A 17,656-nucleotide genomic window follows, 5' to 3' on the forward strand; every position below is an offset into this window, starting at 1 on the left:
TGGTATAAGAAAAAAATATTTTAGTCATGGCTATGCCATTCGTGAAATATTTTATATCCTGCTATTCGATGAAAATAAAATAATAAAAAAAATCTCGAATATCCCTCTCAAATCAATCAAATAGAATTTACCTTTTTACTGTTCAAAGCAGTGAAAATATTTTCTTATTTTTCACTGGTATGGAATTAAACCTTAATGCGAAAGAATATGAGAAATTCTTTCCAAAATTTACTTCAATAAAGATGTAGATATTGGCCCTTATATAAATACCTATATCAACATAAAGATACACGCTCTACCGTATTCGTATATGAAAGAATTATAGAACTACTGAACATTTCTTTCTACACAGATATTGTGACGTCATTATATTGCTACGCCATGACACAATACTAGTACTCATAAACGGATATTCTTTGCTTAAAACCATTAAAAGTTCATGCAATCAAATCAAAGTTTGTTTGTTTTACATGCAAGATCGAAATATATATGTAAGCAACATGTATATATATGATAAAGAATCTATTTGCCTGATTAAGTGGCGTTCAGCCGATAGAAGTATGTCCAGGTATCCCCATTCTTTTGCGCATAAAAACGGGGTTCCGAAATGGATTATAATAATGTTTTCCTTTTCGGCCGCACCGACACAATTTAGGTCACATGTCGACATTCCAGCTGTGATGGCGGCGGGTGACCCCAGGTGCCCCTCCGTGCATTACTTCATTACGGGCGGGCACCTGAGTAAAACCATCGACCTTCCGTAAGCCAGATGGATGACTTCCTCACATGAAAAATTCAACGCCCCAAGTGAGGCTCGAACACACATCGGTGAAGGGCAAGTGATTGAAAGTCAGCGGCCTTAACAACTCGACCACGGAGGCCCCCTAATACTAGCATGTGCTTTGATATATTAAAATATGTATTAAAGACAAAGTGATAATGTCGTATTTTATTCTTTCGTATTGGTCGCTAACATACAATTTCTTATTATTTTGAATGGTTTAAACTCACGTGCATATCTGCCGGCAAAATATCAGTTTGGCGGGAAGTCCTTTTCGTTCAGAAAATCCAAGAGAAAATATAGACGGGAAGCGCTTTTGATTATTTGTTTTTGTAAATCGAGACAGAATCGTAAAGTGATATATGGGTATTTGTCATTTTGTACGGATTTAACTCAATTTTTTTGTAACTTGTGCTTTAGATTTGCACGTAACACATACAGTGAGGAAGAGTTATATGTATAGCAACACATTTTATATTTCGGAACTAGCAATAATCTGGTTTTAAGACGGAAAGTTGAAAACTTCACTTCGTGGTAAATGAGGGATGGACGTTAGTAGAAACATTATACCTCACTTTCTCGCAGTTATGATTGGAAATCAATATGCCTTAAGTTAACCTAATTTATTACAGATGCTTTGGAAGCACAGGACGCAACAAAGCAAAGTAGCAGCAGACCCGGTTTAAACTGTCTGCTCATGAGAGGTTACCTTCATTGTAATACGAAAACACCCCTCAAGTCTCCTAGCGCCGGCTGAAGTGGAAAAAAGTATAAGGGCCATAGCCTATTGTTGACTGATATTTCACTAGGAACAAATCAACTTTTTTGTTCTTACACCATACAGTTCTTATTTAGAGCCTCAGAGGCAATTACTTTTATCAGTTAATTCTTCTTTTTTTTCTTGCCAGCTATCTACGTCAACATTATCGCCATCTGTTAACAAGTGAAAACAAATCAAAAGGAATAGACGGAACAAAAATTTACTTTGCCTAAGGAATGATATAACTGTAAGACTTATTGTATTATTATATTTGTTCATTATTTACATTAACAACAATATATTTAATTGAAACTCATTAGAAATGCAAGTCTGAAAAATTATTTTCATATCTTGGTTGCACTGGAAATAAATGAATTCAGAAGCCAGACATAGTTTTAAAAGTTGTGTTTCGGTTCAGATTGTTGAAATATAACGATATCTATAAAATCCAAATGTGAAACTAGAAATTACATTGAAATAAAGAAAATACTCAGCGTTTTAAATAATTCCATAATAAAGGGTGATAATGACAAAATTTTATAAAAGTCAATAAAATATACATTTGTAAGAGAGATCTAACACTATGTTATGGTTATTTTTGTTCCTTAAATAAATCTGTAATAGTATACACGAAAAGTAAAAAATGTTGTAAAATGTTTCTTAAATGTGATTGACTATATTTAAGTCAGATTGATTGCTTACGCTGTACAATTTAATTCATTATCGTAAAGTGTAAATAACTTCATACGCGCGAAACATTATATGTATATATATGTAAGTGTACAAAGAAGCGCTATAAGTAGTAAGTAAAATATATTCTTGCATAAAACTACATTTTTGCTCGATCCGCATATGTATTAACGGGAGAAAAATCATGTTTGAAGAGCATTTTACGTGTTGTTAATGAATATTTGTTATTTTTCAAATACTGTGCAAGGGCCGAATATTTGTTCTTGCGCAAATGAACATCTGGTGTCTACATCGTGTTTCTACCATAAAAGTCTCTAACTGCAGTTCAATGCTTCATTGGATACCAACTCCAACGCATCCCCTTATAGTGCTTACTCGCTTATTCTTCTTGTTTATTCTCCACTCTTCCCGAATTCGGCGTTAGGAAAAGAAGACATGATTTTATTTGTCGATAACCACTCACTTAACTTGTGCGACTGGTTTTAGGAATCATAATAACGATACCGGGAAGTACTTACCAGTATTTTTCTATTATTTTATTTCTTACAAAATAATTCATAATTTTTAGGCAGGGTCCATTCACAAAACAGTCTTGGTCTCAGTCGGGTTTGAGAAAAATAATACTAGAAGTACCAAGATAACATTCCAGTTGGGACTGGCCTTAAATATGAATTCTTACTTGAAAATAATAATCAACTTATCATTTTTTTTCCAAACATGCAGATTAGACATAAATAAAGTGTCATTACCAAACTCAGCTGAGACTGCAAATTTTGTGAACATGAGGTCATGTCAGTTCGATATCGTACTCAGTCTAACTCGTACATAATAAATTATATGTTATTTGTGAGATGTGTCCCTGTTTACCGAATTTTTAAACCAAACGCAAATATCGGTAATGTCATGTTTGAAATAAAAGAGAAATAAAAAAGGTTGATTAAAACGTTTAATAAATGCTTTAAGTATGGCCGCTGATTTGTGCGTCCCACTTATGGGTATTTAAAGCTGTTGACCGTTTCCAAGAACAACCAGAAACGTAAATGAAAATAGTCCTGGAACCGTGAAGTAATCATTTTTAAATATGAAATGTTTTATGCAAGAATGCCAACATTTGGTCTCGATCGACAACAATCCCTTACCAGACATTACCACATAGAAGAAACGTGTCTTCTCCTTGTAAGAATACAGGCACTTCTATCATTCTGTTTCAGTTTTATGCCAATTTGCAAATTTAAACTAACCCGCATGTTAGCATTTAAAATATTGCAAAAGAAAACATGCAAACATTATTTTAAAACAGATGCAGCTTTTAAGGTATTTTAAAATGCTCAAAACTATATGTATTAAAAAAGCAAATTGTTAACACTTTAAGCGCTGTCTGTTATTCAATTGAGTAGAATACGGCAATTTGTTTGTTTTTTTGTTTGTTTTGGGTTTAACGCCGTTTTTCAACAGTATTTCAGTCATGTAACGGCGGGCAGTTAGCCTTACCAGTGTTCCTGGATTCTGTACCAGTACAAACCTGTTCTCCGCAAGTAACTGCCAACTTCCCCACAGGAATCAGAGGTGGAGGACTAAAGATTTCAGACACAATGTCGTTTATCAAATAGTCACGGAGAACATACGCACAGCCCGAGGATCGAACTCACGACCTCGCGATCCGTAGACCGACGCTCTACCTATTGAGCTAAGCGGGCGGGGCATGGCAATTTGTTTCAATCATTTTTCATCCATATTTATTTGAATATAAGCATGCCCCAAGTATCTTCTCCTTCATTACGAGAGTTATCTATAGCTCGTCTGAACTGTTTTAAATGTCACTGTGTCATTTATTGGTGCAGCGTTACTGAAATATAATATTAACATATTTCATATCGTTTACATTCGGTACTTATATAAGCAATATTATAACTATTTTGTTAAAGGTTTACTTTATACATTTGCAAATGCTAAATGGATGCATTGGCAAACAAATGCATATTCTGAGTGAATAGTAAAATACTGACAATAGTCCCGTAAAAACAAATAGTACTATGCTAATATTAAATCACTAATGAATCGTCTATTTTAAAATGAGAGGACAAGTGCTTAAAATGTAACTGTGTATGGCAAAAACTAGGATTAACGATCGATAAAGTAGGTTTTTCGAACGTAAAACTCGGTTTTTCAAATACTAACCTATATTTTCGAGCAAAAACGTAAGATACCGGGCGTAAACCATAGTTTACGCTCGTGAACCCAGGTTTACGTTCAATCAACTAGGTTCTGGATTGAACTATGAATTTCGGTCGTTATCCTAAGTTTACGAGCGTGAACCTATATTTACGAGCGTAAATCTGGGTTCACGCGCGTGAACCATGATTTACGAACGTGAACCTATGTTAACGATCGTAAACTTGGGTTTACGACCGTGAACATGGTTTACGACCGTTAATATAGGTTTACGCTCGTGAACATAGGATAACGACCAAAATTCGTAGTTCAATCGAAAAACTTAGTTTATCAAACGTAAACCTGCGTTCACCTTCGTAAACTATGGTTTGGTTTGTGCTCGTAAACCAAAGTTCACGGTCGTAAACATAGGTTCTCGCTCATAAACATAGGTTCACGTCCGTAAAGTATGGTTCATTGCAAGCCAGTTATCTAATAATTACGTACTTGGTCGAAAGACTAGGATTATCAAATATTAATCTATACTTACGAGCGAAAACACAGGATAATGGTAGTAAACCATAGTTTACGTTCTTGAACCCATATTTACGTTCGATAAACCAGGTTTCTCGATTGAACAATAAATTTCGGTCGTAATCCTTAGTATACGAGCGTGAACGTAGGTTTACGGGCGTGAACCTAGGTTCACGAGCGTAAACCATAGTTTACGAACGTGAACGTCGGTTTACGACCGAAAATCATAGTTTTGTTCGAGAAATCTAGTTTCACGCTGGTAAACATAGGTTCACGCCCGTAAACCTACGTTCACGCACGTGAATATATGTTCATGTCCGTAAACTATGGTTTAGTTTACGGCCGTAAACCTAGGTTCACGCTCGTAAACATAGGTTCACGACCGTAAACATAGATTTACGGCTGAAACTGAAAGTTAATTTGATAGTCCTTGTATATCAATCGTAAACCATGGTTTACGTTCGATAAACTAGGTTTCTCGATTGAACTATGAATTTCGGCCGTTATCCTATGTTTACGACCGTAAACTTGGGTTTACGAACGTGAATCTACGTTTACGAGCGTGAACTATGGTTTATGACGATATCCTATGTTTTCGCTCGAAAACAATAGGTTAGTATTCGAAAAACCTGGTTTTAAGTTCGAAAAACCTGGTTTATCGATCGGTAATCCTAGTTTTTCGGCCGTGAACTAGGGTTCACGTAATAATTGGACAATTCGCGTGCAATAACTGTGTGGTAAAAACTCACAGACATACAATATATTTATTTCATTGTCAGTCGCAGCTTTTTTGGACTAATAACTTACAGCATTTCACATCTTCCACAATGACGATTTCTATCTGTAAGAAAACAATGCTCATATATTTTTCGATAATCTTTTGGGAAAACTGATGTATCTTATTACCTGGCTAACATGTAAATAATGAAATGTACTTTAGTGTGCACCTTGATAAATATCATACATGATGTCATAAATAGGATAATGATTCTTTGAAAAACACTTTACCAATGTTAAGACTGTCTAGAGTAAGAGACAGTGATATAAACTCTTTCTAACTGGAAAACCTAGAAAGGTTTTTAGTTTCTGGCAGCACGACTTATACACAATTGTTGGCATTAAAACATTGGCCAAGAAATAATAGGAAAAAGACAGTTACCTGTCATTGTCTTCATTACCATTGTTATATAACTTGCATAAATAATGATCAAAATAATTTCCACTCCCAAACTCACGCCAACAATCACAGAAGTGGTTTTGCTGACACATTCAACATTTGAATGACATTGCAATGTGCCTGAAATGTATCACACAAAAATACACAGACAAAAATTAGATATTATGGACAACAAATGAAGTTTTGTTTGGAGACCTGCAAGTACGATAGCTTAACGTACAAGTTAACCCTTACCCTGCTAAATTTCTGAAATAAACTTGTCCATCTTTCAATTTGGACAGTACACTTTACTGTTAAAAGGGGTGTTTACCAAACATATACTGACTGAATGGCGAACAGTGCAGATCATTAGCAGACTGGTCGCAAAGGCAGAATCAGTCGTGTCCAACATGATAAGTGTTATGAAAGACTAGCCCAACTAGGGACAAAGACAAGCTGCAATTTAGGGACATGAAAAGTGAAAAGAAGGATAAGGTCTTTAATAAAGTAACTCCGCAACCAAATTTCATACTCAAAGAATTTTATTATTGATTCAGGAGACAGTAAAGTTAATATACTAGCTTTTCGCATTAGCAAACTTTCGTTCTTCACCGCTGCTGTGTTACTACAAGAAATAGAAGATATTGGTATATCATTTTTATTTATTAAGCCAGTTGAATAAAATAGTACAATTCAGGGTTTGTCGGGCATTAAATCATTTTTATTATTGAATCTTAGCATGAATGTACATTCTGCAGGAACAAACAGCTCTGTAAACTTTTATCAGTAATGGTTGTCTATAAACCAGCTATAGTAAAGTGAAAATCTTTTTTAGTGTCAGTTTCATCACTACACAAAAGGGTACGCGTATAGTTTTTTTCCACTCAATACGCATGTTCCTTTGTTCGGTGATGGAAATTATTCTATAAATGAGAATTCACTAATATTTCTATCAAGATTTTCCGCATTTCATTGTGTACGAGTATTTCACATATTGTCAACTGAAGAAGCTTATTAAAGCAAGACATGTTTTGTCAAAACTGTGTTGGGTTATAAGTTTACAATATCATAACTAATATTTCTAGAAGTACCAAAATATATCAAATAACAAATCCTTTTATTTTAGATATATGATTCCTGCTAAATTTTTCGCTTGACGCAATTGTACCTTCTACAGATATGACCTAGGACTTTGGATTCTCCCTCTTCCTCCTATCTTTTCACAGTTAGGTCATTTTGTTTTCCAACATTGTTGATTTTTATTTCGCTTAGCTTCGTTCCCTTCCAAATACATCTTGTCATTTTATGTGAATACAATACAATTAATGATATAAATTTTCCTTTAAATACTCCTTTGGGGATGGACCGAATTATTAATGGTAAAAAAACTTGTGGTCCAAACCTTTTACCTTTCCTAAAGTGTTTGTGTATGTTCTGTATATGTACATTGTATATTTTGTAATAAAAAAAGGAAGGAATAAAATATGTTTTAATCAAAACGTTCAAGTTTAGTTACCTAATAAAATGAATTCATCAAGGGCTAGAACTAAAAAGCGCATAATTGTAAACATCGCATGGTTAAATGTAAGCATATATCAAATTGCACATATAACTGTGTCAAATTTTCCAACAGTTATAGTACAGTATTCAGCAATAAATGTAAAAGTTATAATGGATGGTACTATAAAACATTACAAGAGTTACGAAACAAAAGGAGAAATCGTACCTGCTCTTTCTTCCGTTTTATTTTGGCTTCTGAAAGTGATAGTTTAAGACAAATAAGACAACTGTGCCTACGAAAGTGACGTAACTTTGTAATCATGGCAACAAAAAAAACTGTAGTCTATATCAATATATTTAACTAAGCTTACTAAAACGCACACTTCCTATTCAAAAAGGCATTAGTGGCACAGTGGTTAACAGGTTGACTTCAAAGCCATTCCGGATTGCGGCTGATATCCAGATAAGTGTTCAGCTGTGTGTAATTTACTTAGATCGGTTCTGTTTTCAGCAGTTTCGGCCAAGATAGGCCCACGCTAAATATGAAATCTTGAAAGTTTACATATTACGTACCTAAAACTGGAAGAATGGGAGAATGGGATATTTACAGAAATAATCATTCGTGACATGGGAAGTGGCTTTGTGCGTAAATGTTTCTTTGTGTTTTCGCATAAATGTTCTTTTGAAGACATTAAAAAACAAAACCCAGGAGATGCTTCTACATCAGAGAGAATAAAACGCTGGGTTTACAGACGGAACATACTCAGATTTTGAAAATGTATACATAATCATGTTGATAGTCTAAGTTGCACCAAACGACTTTCTTTCTGGAAGTAAAAATGAATGATGTCCGCATCACAACAAAGTAAGAATGCTTACAAATAATTATAAGAGAGGCATATTTTTCAATTGAGAAAATGCTTTCAGACACGTTGCTTTAATGCGCCATCTCAAATCTATATACTATAGCATTATCATAAGTCATATTCTTTCTATTAATTTCTAAAGTTAAATGAGTGTTCAGTGGGTTTTCTTTATCTAGAATACCGCCAACAATATAACCCTTGTCATTATAAAAGATTGTTTTATTGTGTCAGACCGAAACTAACATTCCGAATCATTGCGCGTATCATTAGTTATTGGTCGGTCTTAGTTTCAGTTGTAAGCATGTAGTAGACAGAAAATTCAATTAATTTTTACAATTAGCTATTTATCCGTGACTTCAACGGGAAAACAATACAAATTTTCAGTCGCGACTGGAGATATGCATCGAATTTTTGACATGATGTGGAAGTATTGTTTGCATATTGGACGTTAAAAATTGGTAGCAAGTATTAGTACTAGACTTTCAGAGCACAGAGTATAAATATTTAAGCGTTACAAAACAAAATAAGAATTGAATTTGCACCTCCTTGTCCTTCTGTTTTATTATCGGCTTCTGAAACTGATACCAGAAAATATATGTGCGTATTAATTTGTTATAATGGCAAGCAAGAAAATTGTAGTCTATATCAGTCTACTTGAACAAGGCTCAAATGCATAGTTCTTATTTTACAAGTAATTTGTGGCACATTAATTATCAAACTGGACTACAAAGCATTGGCCAAGACTGGCTGTTGCAGGCTTAAAATGATTGGCATTCGTTATTCATTAACATAATCCATATATGGAAGGTTGTTATGCGCATATGTGCAGCTACGACTAAGTCTATGTGCGGAGATTACCAGTCAAAATATGCAGAGGTACATGTAGGAGTTATTTTCAAATACAGGTATAGGTATGCTGTTGTATTACCCTAAAACATTTCTTTACACATACGAAAAATATTGAAACACGAAACAAACGAGATGTCTGCACATGGGGAGAGGAAAAATAATTCTATCAGCATAATAACAAAAATAGTAAGCTTACCAACAATTACAAGCATCGTATTTCTATTAACTGAGACAGGGCTTCCATCAGTTTTGCCTTTATACACCATCTCACATCTGTATACTCCAGCATCATTGTAAGTCATCTTCTCTATATTCATTGCTAAAGTTAATTGAGTGTTAAATGGGTTTTCTTTATCCAGAATACCACCGAAACCAAAATCCTTGTCACTAACAATGTCGCTATTTATAACGCTGGTGTTTCAGCACCCGCATCAATATATGCCAGGGTCTCCAAACCGGTACTAGCTTCTCGCCGAATCTGGACATTATATACTAGTGAAGCATCTGTTTCGGTAACATCACATGTCATGAACAGTTTGCCTGTAGTTCCTAATATAACTCGCGTGTTTGACAAGTGAAATTCAATCCGGAAACTGAAAAAAGAATGGTTCGTTTTACAGCTTAATATGTTAGTGTGAAAATATGTCATGTGAAAGAATTAGCCCTGCAGATTAAAATAAATACTGTCATTTGCTGCTCAATACATGTACTTACCGTAAACAAAATTAGATGTATTTTCAATGGGTCTATAATATTGCTACTGATTGTGGTAATTCTGAATATTTTTTACGCTAAACAAAGAAGCAAGTACCAAATACTTCGAACTAATGCGATATATGATGCAAGTGGTTTGGAATGATAGAAACATTTGTATCAGTTGATACATAATGTTTGCTGTCAGTTTGGCAATGGCATTTCTCAATGTATATATGTAAGTATCTCCTTTTTAAGTTTTTTTGTTCTTTACGTTGATTTGCATAAAAGAAACTACTTTTTTGTATGAAACAAATGAGAATCGATAACATGTAAAAGATCGATCTTGTGACCTTAATCACCATTTTATGACCACATTAATTAAGTGTCAAGATTCTATAAGTCGTGAAAATCCGGGTCACAACCATACCTTTTAAAAGAATTGAATGTACCATAACATATTTAAAGTGTATTATAAAGTAAGGAATAGCTAAAATCTGCAAGATTAAAACATAATTACCCAATGTTGTCTCAGTGGTCAGCCAAGAAACAACAAAAACAAACGCCAATATTTTTCTTCTCAGTCCTGGGTTGTTTCAACTTCTGTGAAAGACTTTAAATGTTATATGACGATGCTATAAAACAGTCAAAGGTTTGTTATAACGTTTTATCTCGTCTGTTTGATAAAAAACCATGTAACCGATTCCGTATATTCTGAAAAGTTATTATTTATTAAACAACTAACGTGCAAGCAACCTGCAACAATATGCAGACAATTTTATTAAGGCAATAGCCAAGCAGTAACAATTATTTAAGATACATATGTTGCTGAAGTTTAACTGTGCTTTTTTTCATACTTACAAAATATCAACGCAAAACATATTTATATGATTCGTAAAAAACTCCATATGCATTTTAATATTAGGTAAATATAACGATAATCCAACGTTTCCCTGGAGGCAGAGTTCTTGAAACAGGGAATTTACTTTTGTAGACAGATCATTTTGAACTTTAAGGATTGTAAATTATTACTGTTTTCTATGAGCTCAATCGTTTACAATTCATCATGAAAAATTAATTTTCAATTGTTAGACTTTGTGTGTCAGTTCATTTGTAAAGATAAAATGTCTATGTATTTTAAAATGAACAATATTACGCACTGACTAATAAAGTATGATTATGTCTAATAGTCACATGCGGACTATGGTCATGAATTCGAAGTAAGGAAATACTGTATCATGCTTTCGATTTATATAATATATATCAGACAGAACAATCAATGGAACTTCATTTAAGTTACAAAGGCTTCTCTTTGAATAATGTAACACGCCCCGATACCTTTATTTCGTCCCCTTATTGGCAACACTGACGACAGACCAGAAACAATAAAAACATTGTGCTTGTTATACTCAACCCCTAGGTATACGAGCGACTTTCATAGAAAATGCGAAATAGTATAGTATTCACTTAAATGTGTTGCGTAGCGACCCTTTCAGAACTACATTTTGAGTATGAAATGTTTCAATAGTTAGTCGATAAACACTTCCTTTAGTGAGATATTTTCAAATGTAAGCAAAATTCTACTCTGCCCGTAGTGCTGTAAAAGGTGTTTGGAAAAACAGCAGAACATTAAGATACATTTTGTAAATGAACACATGTGCTACAAAGCAGACTCATTTGAGCTTACGTTCCACCCAATGTTTTCATTCTAGTCGGTTAATATACAGAAAAATTGCCTTTAAATCATACTAACAATAACATTTTTATACATGTTTATCAAGTTTTTCTGCTAGCAATTCACCGCTGAAACTATGTTGGAACCACCTGTTCTGATAAAGATTTGACCAATGTGTAAACTTATCTGGTATGTAATAAGTGCAAGACAGGTTTGCAATGAATAATTCATAAACTGTAATCAATAAACTATTCACGTTCCTTTTCATTCTTTATTGAAAGTAACAGGAAATATAAATTTAATTTTTTCTTTGTAGCACATGTATTCATTTAAAAAATGCATATCAGTATTCTGCTGTGTGTCCAAACACTTCTTACAGTACTACGGGCAATGAAGAGTTCTCACCAAAGACATCGTTTATCGTTATCGAGAAATTAATGAAACACGTAATTCTGAATGTGTCGCTACGTAACATGTTACGGTATTAGATCACTAATAGTAATGTTTACAAAATGGCCTTTGCTTGGTATATTCTGAAAGGTAACCGTGTTTTGCACTATTTTGCAATTTTCAAACAACTTTTACCGTGCCGTTTTTTATAAATTTTGTATAACTTATGGTATCTCCTCAAGCTCAAGTAGAGACAAATTTCAAAGTGATAGCCACTATCCAAAACGTTTGCAGAGAACTCATTTTACCATCAATTTTAATAAAAGAAACATCAAACTATTGGTAAACAATTATAAAACACAAAATAAAAATGTCAGTATCATTTTTTCTATGGTGCCTCAACTAAACGGATTTAATGAGACAGAATTCATACTTCAACATTGAAAAAATAAGGTCGAATGCTGTGTTTCTGTTTTGAATTTTGCTTACTCTATTTAAAAATAACCTTAGGGCAGACGTAAAACCTACCTAAGTTTCTTCTACAATATATAAGGCTTTAGCTAAGAATGAAAGCAAAATAGAGAACTTTCACCGCGTGTAACTCAATATTTTTACAGATGTGTAACTCTAAACCTTCTGTTTAAGTAGTAAATTCATTTTGAACACCAAGAAATCGCTTATAAGATTTATCTTTTTCCATTTTGGTACAATAATAAGTCTTGAAAGAAGTGAAAACTTACTAGAAAAAAGGAAAATAAGGGGAATAAATTAGTCCCAGTAGGGTTTGAACCGACGTCACCCACCCCCCACCCCCCCACTCACCCCGCCCCACTCGCCTCTAAGAATTGCAGTAAAAGTAGGTTTATGGTAGGAATTAAATACTCTTCAAAAAGGAGGTTCTCTATTAGTGATCTAATACCTTAATGTGGCCACTATATCGTATTTCTCAATACCCAATAGTAATAACATATGCACCAATGTACATGTTAAAAATACTAACATCCATCAGTACCTTCTGTATTCCTCTAATCATCCAAAGACTTGTAAAGACGGTATTCCCTACAGTCAGGCTAAGCGATATCGTCGTATTATATCTGACGATAATCAATTTGCTAAATCTCTGGACACTCTACGTGAATTTTTCAAATCCAGAAATTACCCAGACAGTGTAATAGATGCTGCATTTAACAAGATGCATAATGTTACACAAGACGAAGCTCTGAAATACAGTAACAATTCTGATCAGGTTGATATTGTGCCTTTTGTTACTGAATATAATCCCTCCCTCCCTAACATTGGTAGTATCATATTTAAATACTGGGATTTATTTAAACTATCGCCAAATGTCTCAGTCCAACAGTTGCATTCCTCCAGACCCGTGTTAGCATACAAACGTGGTAAAAATCTTAAAGACTTCCTTGTAAAGTCTAGATATTCTGCAATGCCCCCTACCCCCATCAGCGCCCGTTCCAGCAAATGCTACCGACCTAGATGTACACATTGTAGCAAGATAGTAGAAACCGATGAATTCGTTAGTTCTTCTAATTCTTCTATGTATAAACTTAGATTTAATACCGACTGCACATCATCAAATGTCATTTATGTCATAACTTGTAAAAAGTGCAACATGCAATATGTTGGTCAAACACGACAACAGGTTTCTAAACGTATGAACAGTCATAAATTTGACATTAACAATTTCAGCGATCCAGCATATGCTAGTAGTGTGGCTGCCCATTTCAACAGTACTCATCACAATTTAGATGATTTCAGTTTTTTACCAATTGACATTGTTGATAATGATTTAGATTCACCGGTTAAATACCGTGCACCCATCTGGCATGAACACCAGCCTATTGTTTGCTGTGTGAATACAGTTACCGAGTAACATTTAATAGGGTTTTATATACTAACTTTTTCATAATATCCCTACAGCTTAAATATTTTCACTGTATAGTATTGTTTTTAATATATTTTCTAACTTTAGAATAATATTAAGAATATATCGGCTCTATTTTCCAGCATTTTGATATTTTATTGCCGTTTTATTACCTCCCCTTATTACTGCTTTAAGGTCCCCTTTTCCGCCGTTTGACTGCATTTTGTCTTTAATCGTATTTTAATGAAAGTTTTTTTTTTATTATTGTTTCTGTAATTATATATGTGTGGTTAGCTTTTAAATTAATGTTATTTTACTATTTATATAATTATAAGTAGATATATCGTTAATTCTCGCTTATGCTTCACATGTATCCTTCAAAATTTGTCATGTAGATATGTTGGGTTTTATTTTTTCTCTGCTTCATATTGAAGAAATATGTTTTCGATAAATACCCGCCGTATCATTATGATCCGTATCTATATGTACATTAATACAAATATATTCTATATTTGCACTTTTTGTCACGTTGACGTTCGCGTCCAAACGGACGTGACGTCGTTTGTATTGTACGTTGTTATTTCTGACGAAGACATAAAGGTCGAAACTAGTAAAGAATGTGTTGTCTTGGTAATTTAAATCCTTTTGATCAATACCCAATATGAAAGTCGTTCGTAACTCCCATATACTTCGTTATACTGCACATTTCACATTGTACTTACAAAACAATAACCTATAAAGTTAACGTACTTAATCCATTAAGGTTAATTTTTCTTAACAATATCTGTATTATAATCCTTTGTTGATAGAAAATAAAACAGAGCATATACCTTTCCAGAGGTATTCTTCACTATTTACCATGATAATATTTATCTTGGCATTTAACACGATGAAGAAAAGTAACGAGACCTGTTTTAAATATTGGTTGGTCCACTAAATTCTTTCTTATATAATGTTGTTTTTTTTTAATCATAATAAGAAAAAATGTATTAAAAAAGGTAAAAATGATGGGTTGGAAATTTAATCAGTAAAGACGCATCATAATTGTCTTTATGGAAAAACAGTACAACTTACGCGGCGAAATTCCATTAGCATTTCAGTCCGCTTGTTTTCCATTGTTGTTTTAACTTCATTTTTAAAATCTCTCATTTTTATTTATCCCGTGTTTTTTTAAACTTCTAAAAAGAAACTTCAAATAGAGGAGTAGCGAACAATAAAAAACCTTGCCTCTTTCAGATTCTCTATTCTTACTGTGTTTAATTTTGTTTCCTACAGTTTTGATTTATATTATGCGGTTAGCTTAGAGGCTCGAATTGACATGGAATCAAGAGATCTACTTTAAATGGGTTTCTATTGAACTATTGTCTGCTAAAACCAATGTTTTATTCAGAAAACCCAAAATGCTACATTCAGCTCAGTTCTAAGAGATTTTATATATACATATGTACAACAATTAGTGAGTCAGCGGTTTTCACATAAAAGGCTTCAACTTCCTTGTTTCCAATAAAAACTTCTTTGTTGTTATTAACTAGTTCTATGATTTTAATGTCCCCATATTTATGTTAGAAACATATATCGTTGCAGCTCTCTGTACATCCGTATGTTTGCACGCCCGTACGTCCCATAATCTTGTGCGTTTAACTCCTCCCACATTTATAGCCTGATTTGCTCCAAACTTTCACAGATGAACAAGCTTGACGTGCAGATGATCATAAAAGATGGAACTTTTGCTGTGACTGTCGCAGTTTTGGACCTTTGATAATTTTACTATATAGAATATAAAGGAAAAGCTTATGTGTCCACCTCCTCAAACACTATTGAAAGGATATGCTTGAAAGTTTCAAAAATTAATGACCTTGATGTGAAAATGAACATATATAATGAACTTTTTTTCTGTTGCTATTTTTATTTAGAATTATTTCATAACATAGACCATAGTGAAGACATTTGACGTGTTCAAATCTATATACACGTTTTAAAGGAATATATTCAAAGCTGCTTAGATGCACAACCTTATCTAAATACAATTTGTTTCAAACTTTTAGTCGAACATCCTTCATATGAAGATGGTCTGTACTAAAACTTTGCTATTTAAAGGATGGTACAGTATGTGTCGATTTGCTCCAAACTTTCACAGATGAACAAGCTTGACGTGCAGATGATCATAAAAGATGGAACTTTTGCTGTGACTGTCGCAGTTTTGGACCTTTGATAATTTTACTATATAGAATATAAAGGAAAAGCTTATGTGTCCACCTCCTCAAACACTATTGAAAGGATATGCTTGAAAGTTTCAAAAATTAATGACCTTGATGTGAAAATGAACATATATAATGAACTTTTTTTCTGTTGCTATTTTTATTTAGAATTATTTCATAACATAGACCATAGTGAAGACATTTGACGTGTTCAAATCTATATACACTTTTTAAAGGAATATATTCAAAGCTGCTTAGATGCACAACCTTATCTAAATACAATTTGTTTCAAACTTTTAGTCGAACATCCTTCATATGAAGATGGTCTGTACTAAAACTTTGCTATTTAAAGGATGGTACAGTATGTGTCGAATGGACACAATTCTAGTTTCTCTCTCTCTTTTTAAACAATTCGATGTAACAAATGAATACATATTTCGTTACGAACCGAATACCTTAAACTAAAAAGAAACCATAGCAAAAAGAAACAACGTATGAGATTCATTCTTTGAGTGATCTTAAGTAAACTTTAATGAAATGACAATAACTTTGAAACCTTTAATACTTTTCATGTATGACAAACAACTGATGCAATGATCTCGGTTTCCTAAATATGTATGGTTGTAAGCGTTGTAATTCTATAACAGACGACATGATTAAAACATCATGACGGATTTATTTAGATCTCATAAGGGTTTAAGGTAACGGTTAGCTTAATCTAACGTCGTGTATGACAAGATCGTGTAAGACCAACGTTTTATCCAGTGACAGTTATAAGCTAATAGAATAATACAGAGGTACGTCTCTGCACATGCGCATAAAAAGTAGATCCATAATAACGTTATATGTTTCGGCCCTCTTTGTCAAAATGTCGATTTTTTACTTTTAATGCGGTTATATGTACGTACGTTTTTGGTTCTAAAGGTTTGCTTTTTATATATTTATACACGAGCATTTTTGTGTTTTACATGCCATGCCTTTTGTTTCCATTACGTGTGTTAGAGATTTACCTGGAGGGGATTACTTTTATTTACACTGTCCCGTGTCTTTGGAACATGGTGGGGGTAAGAGTGAGGTTGGGTGCGCACCATAACCGGTTTAAGCTCCCCAGTGGTGTTTTTGCCACTGACCGTTCCAAGGCGGTGCCCCACTGTGTTCCTTTGTTTGTTCGTTTTGTCCTCGTGTGTTGACTTTGTGTGTGTGCGCTTGTATGTGTGTGTGTGTGTTTGTGGTGTGCACGTCTGCGTGCTGTAGGTTTCGTTTTGGGGAGGCTGCGATTTTGGTACGTGGCATTCCCTGTTTGATATTTGTCTTTGTTTTTTAGTGTATAAAATACAGAATAACATTAATGCAAGGTTTATTTTATTTATTACCGTAACTCGTAATTTCGAGTTATTAAGTCAACTAATAGTTTACGTTGATGTATAGGTTCTGGCCAAGATTAGGCACCTGGCGTATCCATTGGGTAGCCCTGTATATAATTAAGATGACCGGGCAGCGTTTGCTCATTGAAAATATCACTGTTTAAACCATG

This window comes from Mercenaria mercenaria, unplaced genomic scaffold (genome assembly GCF_021730395.1).
Source record: "Mercenaria mercenaria strain notata unplaced genomic scaffold, MADL_Memer_1 contig_2180, whole genome shotgun sequence".
Taxonomy (NCBI): domain Eukaryota; kingdom Metazoa; phylum Mollusca; class Bivalvia; order Venerida; family Veneridae; genus Mercenaria; species Mercenaria mercenaria.